The sequence below is a fragment of the Neofelis nebulosa genome, chromosome 10 (assembly GCF_028018385.1).
Source record: "Neofelis nebulosa isolate mNeoNeb1 chromosome 10, mNeoNeb1.pri, whole genome shotgun sequence".
Classification (NCBI taxonomy): Eukaryota; Metazoa; Chordata; class Mammalia; order Carnivora; family Felidae; genus Neofelis; species Neofelis nebulosa.
In genome coordinates this window covers 3926184-3939336 of record NC_080791.1, presented here as the reverse complement: position 1 = coordinate 3939336, position 13153 = coordinate 3926184, and the positions used below count along the sequence as shown (strand labels likewise).

General features: G+C 39.1%; 1 protein-coding gene across 1 annotated transcript in view; it reads left to right on the top strand.

The window, feature by feature from the left end:
* Positions 1-27: 27 nt before the first annotated feature.
* Positions 28-13153, top strand: part of KBTBD3 (kelch repeat and BTB domain containing 3) — a 38647-nt gene continuing 25521 nt past the window's right edge. Inside the window, exon 1 of the mRNA XM_058686621.1 lies at positions 28-157. The gene's annotated coding sequence lies outside the window, so the exon portion shown is untranslated. The remainder of the gene's footprint in view (positions 158-13153) is intronic.

Genomic DNA, 13153 nt, shown 5'->3' with positions numbered 1-13153 from the left:
GGCCTCAGGGAGCGTAGGGAGGGACCAAGGCCGAGAGTCCCTGGTTGCGCCACTCACACTCGGAGAAGCGCTAACAAGACAACGGTTCAGGCCAATCGCAGTGAGGCCTGTGGCGGCAGCGAGACTAGGGTGGAGACTTCGGAGACTGCAGTTGCAGGTGGGTGAGCTCTGGGGTCTGAGGGAGGAGTGGGATGGCAGCGCCTGGTTCTGGGGGCCCCGCGAAGGAGGGGATCCCCCGGGCTACAGCCGCCCCTGTCAACCCTCCGTGTGCGCGGCCGGGCGGGCGGCCGGGCTTTCCGCGGCGGAGAGAGCGCCGCACGGTGCCCCCGGGCTGCCTTGCTCGCCGCCCCGGGCCCCGCGGCGGGAGGGGGGCTGCGGCCCTGTGCCCCGCGCCAGGCGGCCCCGCCGACCCTCACTGTGTCCCGCGCCGGCCGAGCGGCCCCTCCGACCCCTGAGTGCGGCCGGGCGGGGACGGCCGGGCCTGGCCCAGAGCCCTGGGGACGGGGCACCTGCGGTATCGCGGCGCCGGCCGCCCTGCTCTGCAGGAGCGTCGGCACCGAGTTAGAGCCCCAGCAGCCTTCCTTCCAGGGCGGCCGAGGTTCAGATCGATGCCTCTGCGCCCGCACCTGCCCCGGGGAGACTCTAGGTGACGCTTCTGCGAGAGTCCTCGTGACCAGAGCCCCTTGCGGGTATTGGCCCAGCGGAAAGTTGGCCTCTGCGGATGAATGTCAGAGCCCAACTTTGCGGTACACTGAATGCTGTCCTCCGAGATTTGGCCGGGTCCCTCCTTCCTTTGTCGGCTGATGGAGGGCCGGCAGTCGTAATTCGCAGTTACCTAAGGATTCTTTCCATCCTCTTCTAGGTGGCTTCTATTCTGTTGTTTTCTATACTTGTTTCCGTTAACTTTTCCTGATATCGTGAGCCCTTTCCAGTCCTTTGCAAGTAGGTGGGATTTTGAACACACAACACACTCATCCTCAAAGGGATGTAAAATAAATTACTGGCTTGATATATCAGCTTGGGTAGTACTGACCAAAAGCCTGTGTCAGGTGCCGTGTTTGAGATCCGCTTACTACCTGCAGAGAGCTTACAATCTGGCAAGGCACATAAAACATGTACAAAAAATCCGCAGTAAGTGACACGTAAAGGTGTGCAAAGCATAAGGTGTCTGCTAATACAACTATCACCAATGATCATAACCCCTTTCTCCGCTTTTAACTTTATGTATCTAAGCATCCTATGATACCTTCTCCGTTCTTGTCTTTTTCAACTGATTTTTACAAAATTTCACCCTATTTTCTGTTTCTAAAACACTTCTAGGTACATGGTCACATGTTCTGTGCAGTAGTGACTATTGTTACTGATGGAGAATCTGAGATCAGAAAGGGGATCTGTGGAATTAGGTAAATTCAGGTTAAGGAAGGCATAGTTGATTCTTTTACCACGGAACTAAGCTCTGTATATTCATCTATAGAGCCTAATATACAGACAGATCATGTGCTTATTCATACTTGCTCTCTCTGCCTAGAATATTCTCTCCTCCCGTCATCACATTCATTCCCCTGTATCATTCAGGTCTTGGCTCAGATGTCCTCAGAGAATCTCTCTGTACCCCAGATCTCAACAGCTCACTCTCCCCACCCCCTGCCTCATTCCCAAGCCTGGTCCTAGCCTGGGCACTCTTTATAGGTTTCTTTAATGGAATCCCCTTCCCTGTGTGCTTTGTAAATTATTACTTATTCAAGGCTGAGGGCAAACCTTGCCTTTTCTTAAGGACTACCCCAGAGTATGTTTTTGTTTGTTTTTAACTAATTAATTTGGCACCTCCTCTAGCACTACCTTATAATATCTATTATCCTGAATTATTTATGTGTGTTATCTTACAAATTAGGATGTAAGCTACTTGAGAGGGAATTTAATGCATACCTTGCCTCCTACAAATAGTATACATAAGTAAATGTTTTGATCAACCTTTACAATAGAGTTTACTCCGTTTATAAGCAAACATTGGCATTTATATTTGGTCTACCTTTATTTCCCTCATTTTTATCTTAAGGAAATATGAATGTGCCTAACTATATTCAGTAAACCCAAACATTTTGTTACAATATCTTTATTGCATTGGTCAGGGGGAAAAGAAGACTAAAATATTAGAGGTTCAGCAAATTTGTGAGTAATAGTCATCTTGCCAGATCTTGATCTGTGCCTTCTTATTGGGATCCTAAGAAAACTGTGTTCTTTTCCCACTTCTGTCACCAGTTCTCCGTGTGACTTTGGGTAAATAACGTAACCTCTTCCAAGGATCAATTTCAGTGGAAAGGTATCAAATGAAATCATCTCTAAGGTTCAGTGATTTTTGAGTGAATAATGTGCCTTTAGCTTTTTACTGAGTCACCACTTAAACTTTATTCCATTGTAAAACTTAACTTTTCAAAACCTTAGTAAATAACTCCATGATTCTACCAGTTACTCAAGAAAGAAACCTTGATTTTTCTTTTCCCTCAATTTTCATGTCCAATCGATTCTATGTTCTACTGATTCTACTTCTAAAATAGAGCTAAAATCCATTTTTTTCTATCTCCATTGTTAACACTGTGGTCTAACCTGCCATCATGTCTCACCTGCAGTACCGACTAGTTTTCGAGCCTGCAGGAGAAGGGAACGTTATTTCCTGTGTCCTGCCGGTCATAAGCACTCCTCAGCTCCGAGTTAATCACTGTGCTGTCCGCGCTCCTGACTAGACAGGGAAGGAAGGAGACCAGCAAGATAGAAAGCCTGCAGAGTGACGTGCCGCAGACACTAGAGATGCGTGTTTCCAGAAGGGGGACTAGTTAGCAACGCGAATACTCCTGAGAAGTTACCTAAAATGGGGAGAGAGAATTTAGCATTGCTGGCGGCAGCGTGGTGATACTGCCTCCGTCAGGTGCCAGGGTGAAAGAGGAAGCGATGGTAGTGGACTCCCACAGCAGTTGGACATAAAGCTACTGCGGACTGTTTCTGGGTCGCGGAGTAGAAAAATGGGATGGTAACTAGAGGGTAATACAGGTTCAAAGGACAGATTTTTGTTTGCTTGCTGTGTAAAGTGGGAGGTACTAAAATGTGTCCACTGATGGAATCTGTCCAACAGAATTGGAGAAAGTGTTGACGCAGCAGAGGGGGTAGGTTGGTGTGCGCGCATGCGCGTGCGTGTGTGCGCACCGCTCTAAAGTGTACCGCAGAGTGGAGGACCCGGTGTCCGTTGTTTCTGGCTGTATGCCCAGTTTCTAGAATAGCGCTTGCCAAAATAGTAGCTACTCTGTAAACTTTCTAATATTTGAATAAATGAATGACGTGAATTCTATTGCCCTTTTTCTTTTAATTCTTCTTACAGCAACCAGGAAGATACTTTAAAAAGTAAATCAAATCATGTCACTGTCCCCCGCAAAGTCTCCCTTTGTTCCAACAGCACTTAGGGTGAAATCCCTGCTCCTTCTGGCCCATAGGACCTGCGCGAGATGGCACTGGCCTCCGCAACATTCTTGCTCTTGTCAAACGGTTCCAGTGATGCTGGCCTCCTTTCGTTTCCTAAAACTGAAGGACCCCTTCCCACTTTAGGCCTTTCTACATGATTTCTCCCACCAACCCCTTACCTTAAATGACACCTTCTCAGAAAGGCACGCCCTGACACAGTAGCGGACAGGAGCAAAAGCTCTGGAGCCAGACCATCTGGGTCCAGGTCCACGCTTGCTTGCTGTATGACCTTGAGCAAATTAAGGTCTCAAAGCCTCCTCTCCCCCTCCCTGTAAAGTGGGGACAATAGCAGAATCTATGTTATACTCTTCTTCCGAAGATTAAAGAGTCTCTGAAGCATGTAGGACAGAATACACAGAGGAAGCACTATGGAAGTGTCACCACCATTACTATCTGAAGTTGAATATTCCCCACTGTTCGTTTTTATTCCCATTTCCCAGCTCTTTCTTCACAGTATGGATAACGATGGATAATTTGTCAGTCTTTCTCATTACATAGTGACCACCAGGGAAAGCCAGGGTCACGACTGCCTCTGTTCTCCATGCTTTCTTTAGTGTGTACCTCTGTACCTGGCATACAGTTAGCACTCTGTCGTAAGTGCGTATGAGAAGATGCCACCAATCACGTTCTGTTTTGAAACTCCGGGGACCAAATTCGATCACCGGAAGGCCAAACAGAAAGGGCCCACCCAGGTCAGTCACAGCACACACAGCACAGCTTTCTTTTCATACTGTGCTCCCATCAAATGGCACATGCTATTCTTGTCACTACTTTCTATCAAGGTCTTATCACACTAGATTCTTGTACTTTTATTAACTATTTAAATCAAACTTTAGTGGAAGACATTAAAGGAAATAACGAGAATAGTTTTAAAAATTGACTCAATGTTTTGAGCACAGAGTAATTTGTTGAACTTGAGATGCAGTCTTATAAAATACACCACTGTTTTACGTGCCACTGAGAAAGAAAACAGTGCCATTTTTAACTCCGACACAACTCTTTATCGTGTTGAACTTTTCGTACTTACGGAAAGCCCTTTTAAAAAATCACGTATCACCCTCTTACACACATAAAAAACAAAATTAGCTGAGAGGCTTGTAAAACCTTGTCATATTCAGAGTACAGTGCTTATAATTCACTTTCAACTCAGAATCTCAATGTCCATGTTTTTCTATATAAGGTCAGTCTCTGTAATCCAAGAATATTAGTGACACATCATTTCTTTTTTTTTAATAACAAAAAAAATTTTAATGTTTATTTTTGAGAGAGAGACAGAGTATGAGCAGGGGAGGAACAGAGAGAGAGGGAGATACAGAATCTGAAGCAGGCTCCATACAGGCTCTGAGCTGTCAGAACAGAGTCCAATGCTGGGCTTGAACCCACAAACCGTCAGATCATGACCTGAGCCGAAGTCACGACTGAACCCCCCCGATGCATCATTTCCTAAACGAGTATCCAATGTTATCTCCAGAGTTTTCTTTTAAATCACCAATACCCATTTTCCACATTTTGATGCACATACATATGTAATGACAGGTGTCATGACTGCTACCTGACCAAAAGCAATTATAAGATACCTGTCATTTTCAGATATGTTGAGTGTGAAAAAATGTGTGTCTTAAAATTAGTGAAATGTCATACTGAATTTGCAGAATATTTGAAGAAAAAAGTTGCCTTACAGATCTTTTACCAAGAATTGTTTTACAATTAATAATGTTACTAAGTACATGTTATTACTGAGTTTAACCATTAATATTTATATACCCATGACAATATTAATTTTAATGATATAATTTACAACAATACAATGTAATTAGGGTGTCCACTTTGCACATGAGGAAGCTAATGCCTCAGAGAGCCTCAATAGAGGTTACTAGAATAGAATAGTGATGGGCCATTTAGGACCCTGTTCTTGCAGCTCTAAATCCTGTGGCTCTTTGTTGTTTGCAAAATACAGTAGGACTGCAAGTACAGATTTACTCCAACCAAATTTAAGACATGAAGATTTCAGCTTCTTGGATTTTTCATTCTGGATTGAATTTAATGGCAGGGTTTATCTTTTAACAGCTTCATGAAAGTGGATACCTGTATATGACTCTAATATATTTAAGAATGTGTATTGGGGAATACTTCAAAATTTCTGTTAAAGTTTGCTTTTTGTTACCATGTGCAGAAATAATCATTACTATACTTCCATCATTGGGTTCAATTCTTGTTTATGACCAATAAACCTCAATAAGTGACTTAATCCAACACAAAAGCCAAATTAAATACATGTTTTTAATGATAATAAAGTTAATGTTTGTGGTTGGGGTTTCTTAAATTTATTTTCTCAAGACATGTCATTATGCAGAAATACAGTTTTTATCATTTTGAAAGTCTTAAGTTTGGGTACCTTTTAGCTTTTTTGTTTTACATTCAATTTCTTTTGAAAAACTAAGTAACTACTTATACCAAAAAATAAAATGATTTTTCCTTGGCATTTTTTTAAGTGTTTTGAACAAGAAGAAAACTGGGATATTAAAATGGTTTCTAAATTGAATTTTTGTCTTTTAAATTTTGTTTTGAAATAATCACATATACATAAAGTTTTAAAAAGAGTATAAAGCAATCTCATGTACCCTTCACCCAGTTTTCCCCATGGCTACATCTTACATAATTATTGTCCAATATCAAAATCAGGAATTTGACATTGGGCCACAGTTTGTGTGCAGTTTGATGTCATTTTTTTCACATGGGTACATTCCTGTAACTAATCAAGTTACAGATTATTTCAAATCACGATAAAACTCTCCCTTGTGTTAACCCACCCTCCCACCCACACCAGAGTCCTCAGTCCCTGGAAACCACTAATCTGTTTTCTATATAATTTTTCATGTCAAGAATATTACAGAAATAGAATCATACAGTATGTGACCTTGTGAGATTGCCTTTGTACACTCATCATAATGCTCTTGCAGTCCATCTAAGTTGTTAATGTATGTCAGTCATTTGTTTCTTTTTAATACATTCCATGAGATGGACGTACCACAGTTTATATACTCATGCATATACTGGGCAACACTTTGGATATTTATAGTTTTTGACCATACATGTAAAGCTGCTATGAAAAGCCATATGCAGATTTGTATTTCTCTAGGATAAATGCCCAGATCTATGGATAATATAGTGTATGTTTAGTTCCTCCCCCCACTTTTATTGAGATATAATTGATACATAACATTGTACTAGTTTTAGGTGTACAACATGATAGTTTGATATTTGTATATATTATGAAATGAATACCACAATAAGTTCAGTTAACATCCATCACCTCACATAATTAGAATTTCCTTCTTCTGAAGCTTTTAAGATTTACTTTCATAACAACTTTCAAATACAGAATACGGCGTTGTTACCTGTAGTCAAAATGCTGTACATTAGATCTCCAAAACTTCTTTCTTTTATAGCTGGAAATTTGTATATTTTCACCTCCTTCACTCAGTCCCCCCGCCCCCCACCCCCTCTGGCAAACAACGTGTTCTCAGTTTCCATGAGTTTTTTTTTTTCAACATTCCACATACAAGTAACATTATACAGTATTTGTCTTTATTATTTCACTTAGCAGAATGCCCTCAAGGTCCATTTGTGCTGTCACAAATGGCAGAATTCCTTCTTTTTTAGGGCTAATATTTCTGTGTGTGTGTGTGTGTGTGTGTGTGTGTGTGTGTGTGTACCTCATGTTTTATTTATCCACTCATCAATCCACAGACATTTGTTTCCTTGTCTTGGTTACTGTGAATAATGCTGCAGTGGGGTGCAGATACCTCTTCAGGAGAGCAATTTAGTTTCCTTTCGATATATACCTAGAAGTTGAATTAGATCACATAGTAGTTCTATTCTAAAATTGTGAGGAATCTCCTTACTGTTTTCTACTATATTGGTTGCACCGATTCACATTCCCACCACAAGTATACAAGATTCCCTTTTCTCCATATCCTCAATAGCACTTGTTATTTCTTATCTTTTTGACAAAGGCCATACTGACAAGTGTGAGTTTGTATCTCGGAATTTTGATTAGCACCTTCCTGATGATTAGTGACATTGAACACCACTTCATGTATCTGTTAGCCATTTGAGTGTCTTTGGAAAAAGGTCTGTTCACATTCCTTGCCCATTTTTAATTGGATTATTTGGAGGTTTTTGTGCTATTGAATTCTATAAGTTCCTTATATTTTTTGGATATTAACACTCTGTCAGATGTGCAGGCTGAGAATATGTTCTCCCAGTCTGTAGGTTGCCTTTTCATTTGGTTGATCACTTCTTTTACTATGCAGAAGTTTCGCAGTTTGGTGTGGTTTCACTTGTTTATTTTTTGTTGTTATTGCTTGTGCCTTACATGTCCTATCCAAACAATCCCTGCTATTACCAATGTCAAGGAGCTTTTTCCCTAGTTTTCTTTCAGGGGTTTTTTTTTGTTCTTTTGTTTTTTAATTTTTTTTAATGTTTATTTATTTCTGAGACAGAGAGAGACAGACCATGAGTAGGGGAGGGGCAGAGAGAAAGGGAGACACAGAATCCGAAGGAGGCTCCAGGCTCTGAGCTGTCAGCACAGAGCCCCACATGGGGCTCGAACTCACAAACCGTGAGTTCATGACCTGAGCCCAAGTCGGACGCTTAACCAGAGCCTGACCTGAGCCACCCAGGCGCCCCCTCTTTCAGGAGTTTTATGGTTTCTGGTCTCACATTTAAGTCTTTAACTGATTTAATTTTTGTGAGCGGTGCAAGTTAGGGGTCTAGTTCCATTGTTTTGCAAATCTATCTTTTGTGAATATTGAATTTTCCCAGAACCATTTATTGAAGAAACTATTTTTTCACCACTGAGTATTCGTGGCTTCTTGTCAAATCATAGTTGATAATGTATGTGTGAATTTGCTTCTGGGCTCTCAATTCTTGTCCATTAGTCCATGTGTTTGTTTTTATGCCAGTGCCTTACTGATTTTATCAGTATAGCTTTATAATACAGTTTAAAATCAGGAAGTGTGATGCATCTAGCTTTTTCTTTCTCAGAATTACTTTGTTTTTTGGAGGATGACTTTGGCTATGTAGGTAGTTCCATATGAATTTTAGGATTAATTTTTCTGTTTCTATGAAAAATGCCTTAGGTATCTTGAGAGGGATTGCATTCAATCTACAGAGGGGGTTAAGTAGTGTGGACATATTAACAATTCTTCCAATCCATGAACATAGGATCTCATTCCATTTATTTATGTCTTCTCTCATTTCTTTCATCAGTGTTTTATGGTTCTGTATAAGTGTATGAGTCTGACCTACTTGGTTAAGTTTATTCCTAAGTATTTTATTGTTTTCGATTCTATCGTAAATGAGATTGCTTTATTTTATTTTATTAGCTTTTTTTAATGTTTATTTTTGAGTGAGGGAGAGAGCACAAGTGAGAGAGGGAGACACAGAATCCGAAGGAGGCTCCAGGCTCTGAGCTGTCAGCACTGAGCCCGATGCAGGGCTCGAACTCACAGAACAGGAGATCATGACCTGAGCCGAAGTCGGATGCTTCACCGGCTGAGTGACCCAGGCGCCCGTTTTCTTTATTTTAAATTTTAACTTGTTAGTATATAGAAATGCTACTGATTTTTGTATGTTGATTTTGTATCCTACAACTTTACTCAATTCATTTATTAGTTGCTATAGATATATATATTTTTTTGGTGTAGTCTTGAAGATTTTCTATATATAAAATGCCATCTGCAAACAAAGACAATTTTTTTTCCTTTCCAATCTGATTCCATTTATTTGTTTTTCTTGTCTGATTGCTCTAGCTAGAACTTCTAGTACTTTGTTGAATAGTGGTGACAGTGAACAACCTTCTCTTGGTCCTGATATTAGAGGAAAAGCTTTCACCCTCTCACCATTGACCTTGATGTTAGCTCTGCACTTCTCATATATGGCCTTTAGTATATTGAGAATTCTATGCTTACTTTCCTTCTGTCCCCAGTTAATTGAAATTTTTTATCATGAATGGATGTTGAATTTTGTAACGTTTTTTTTTTTCCTGCATCTGTTAGGATGATATGATTTTTATCTTTCCATTAATGTGGTAAATTATTACATTTATTGATTTGCATATGTTAAACCATCCTTGCATCGTAGAGATGAATCCTGATTGATCGTAGTCTATTATCCTTTTAATGTGCTGTTGGATTCAGTTTGCCAGTTATTTTGTTGAGACTTTCTGCATCTGTAGTCATCAGAGATGTTAGCCTGTAGGGTTTTGTTTTTTGGTTTGTTTGTCTTGTTTTTATAGTGGCCTTATAAAATGTGTTTAGAAGTATTCCCTACTCTTTAGCATTTTGGATACTAAAAGGATTGGTATGGATTCCTTTTTAAATGTCTGGTAAAATTCACCCATGAATCCATTTGGTCCTGGACTTTCCTTTGTTGGGAGGTTTTTGGTTACTGATTCATCTTACAGTAATTAGTTTGTTCAGATTTTCTACTCATGATTCAGACTTGGTAGGTTGTATATTTCTATGAATTTATCTATTTCTTTTGAGATTTTAATTTGTGTATAATAGTACATAGTAGTTTCTTATGAATCTTTGCATCTCTGTTGTATCACTTATAATATCTCCTCCTTCATTTATAATTTTATTTATTTGGGTGCTCAACCTCTCTTTAGTTAGGTAAAGGTTTATCAATTTTGTTCATATTTTCATAGAACCCACTCTTATTTTTGTTAGTTTTTCTGTTCTTTTCTTGATTTCTATTTCATTTCTTTCTGCTCTAATTTTTATTATGTCCTTAGTTCTGTTAATTTTGGACTTATTTTGTTATTCCTCATTCTTTGGGATGTAAAATTAGGCTGTTTATTTGGGGTCTTTTTCATGGTATTGTATTTATTGCTATAAATTATGCTCTCAGAACTGCTTTTGCTACATCCCGTAAGTTTTGGTATGCTGTATTTTCGTTTCATGATATTCTTTTATTTTCCTTTTAATTTCTTCTCTCATGCCTTGGTTGTTCAGAACTGTGTTTAATTTTCATTTATTTGCTAATTTTCCTTTTTTTCCCATTACTGATACCTGCTTTCATATGATCATTGCTGGAAAACATAGTGTAATTTCTGTCTTCTTAAATTTGCTAAGATTTGTATTATGGCCTAACATTTGCCCTATCCTAGAAAATACTCTGTGTATCTGTCACTTAGGTCCTTTTGGTCTATAGTGTTGTTTAAATCTACTTATTCTCTGTTCGGATGATCTATCCATTATTCAGTGGAATGTTAAAGTCACCAATTATTATTTTAATACTGTTTATTTCTGTCCATTCTGTTAGTATTTGCTTCATACACTTAGGTGCTCTGATATTGGGTTCATAAATATTTACAATTATGCATTCTTAATGGATTGACTCCATTATCATTATATAATGACTTTCTTTATCTCTTGACTACTTTTTAGCTTAAAGTCTCTTCTGATATAACATCCCTGCTTTCTTTTGGTTACCATTTGTGTGAAATATCTTTTCCCATTCCTTCACTTTCAGTCTACATGTGTCTTTAAAGCAGCAGTGAGTCTCTTGTAGGCAGCACATCATTGGATCTTATATCTTTATCCATTCAGCATCCTGTCTTTTGATTGGAGAATTTGATTCATTTATGTTTAATTATTAATAGGTAAAGACTTATTATTGCCACTTTGTTTAACCATGTTCTGTTTCCTAGATGCTTTGTTGCTTCTTTGTGGTTTGATGACTGTTAGAGCAATATTTTGTCACTCTTTAATCATAGTCTTTTTGCGACTACTACAGGGTTTTCCTTTTTGGTTACCATGAGGCTTATATAAAAGATATTTATAATGTTCTGTTTTAAGTCGATAACAGTTTTAATAACATAAACTTTAAATTTTTATTTCTCCCCTCACAGTTTAGATTATTAATGTTTCAGTTTATACATATAAGTATGCATATATACATGTATGTATGTATTAAAATTTTTTATTTTTAAGTAATCTCTACATCCAATGTGGGGCTCAAACTCACAACCCTGAGATCAAGTGTCACATGCGCCATTGACTGAGCCAGCCAGGCACCTCATAGTTTACTTATATTTTATGTTGTATATCCAGTAACAAATTTTTGTAGTTATGATTACTTTTAATGTTTATTTTTTAACTTTTTAGAGTTGTAAATGAATTGAAATAATTGAGATTAGTTTTCTACATATTCATATGTTTTTATGATGTTAATTAGCATCATTTTATTTGGCACGTGGGTGGCTCTATCAGTTGAGCATCCAACTTCAGTTCAGGTCATGATCTCATGGTTCGTGGGTTCGAGCCCCGCGTTGCACTCTATGTTGACAGCTCAGAGCCTGGAGCCTGCTTCGGAGTCTGTCTCCCTCTCTCTATGCTTCCCCTACTCATGCTCTGTCTCTCTCTCTCTCTCTCTCTCTCTCTCTCTCTCAAACATAAATAAACATTAAAAAAAAAAAAAGAGAGAACTACCTTTAGTATTTCTTATAAGTCAGGTATATTGATGATGAACTTCCTTTAGTTTGAGAAATTCTTTACATCTCATTCATTTCTGGAAGACTGCTTCGCCAGCTATACTATGGTCAGCTGACAGTTGTTTTTCCTTCAATATTTTGAATATATCACCCCATTCTCTCCTGGCTGAAAAGTTTCTGAGAAATCTGTGCATAGTCTTATGGGAGGGGAGGAGGTCCCTTGTACGTGATATGTCACTCTTGCTGCTTTCAAAATTCTTTGTCTTTGACTTTTGACAATTATGTCTCCCTGTGTAGCTGTTTAGGGGTTCAACCTATTTGGGTCCTTTGGGCATCATTACTCTGATATCCATTCCTCATGATATCCTTCCTCATGTTTGGCAAGTTTTCAGCCATTATGGTTTTAAAAATATTTCTGTCCTTTTTTCATTCTCTTCTCCTGGGATTCTTATAATGCATATATTGTTCTTTTAGTGGTGTCCACTGAGGCCCACAGGCTTTCTTTACTCTTTTTAATTCTTTCTTCTTTTTGCTATTCTGACTGGATAATTTCAAATGCCCTACTTTATAGTTCACTGATTCTTTTACTTGATGGAGTCTGCTGTTGAAGCGCTCCATTGAATTCTTCATGTCAGTCACTGAATTCTTCAGCTTTAGAATTTCTCTCTCTCTCTCTCTTTTCTCCTTCCCTCCCTCCCTCTCACTCCTCCTCCGTCCCTTCCTTCCTTTTTTTCCTTCCTCCCCTCATTCCTTCCTTTCTTTTCCACCCTTCCTTCCTCCCTTCCTTCATTCATGATTTCTTTGTTGAACGTCTCATTTTATTCATGCATTATTTCCCTAATATTATTTAGTTGTGTTTTCTTGTAGTCCACTTAACTTCTTTAAGAGGAATATTCTGAATTCTTTGCAGTTTATAGAGCTCCCATTTCCTTAGGGTCAGTTATTGGGGCTTTATTACTTTCATGTAGTGATGTCATTGTTTACCTGATTCTTCATAATCCTTGATTCTTTGTGTTGGGATCTATACATGTGAGTAAGCAGTCTCCTCTTCCACATTTTACAGGTCTTCTCCAAAGACAGTCTTTCACCAGTCAGTTCACCTTGGTTCTGGACTGGTCAGCTGGCAGCATCCTTGGTCAA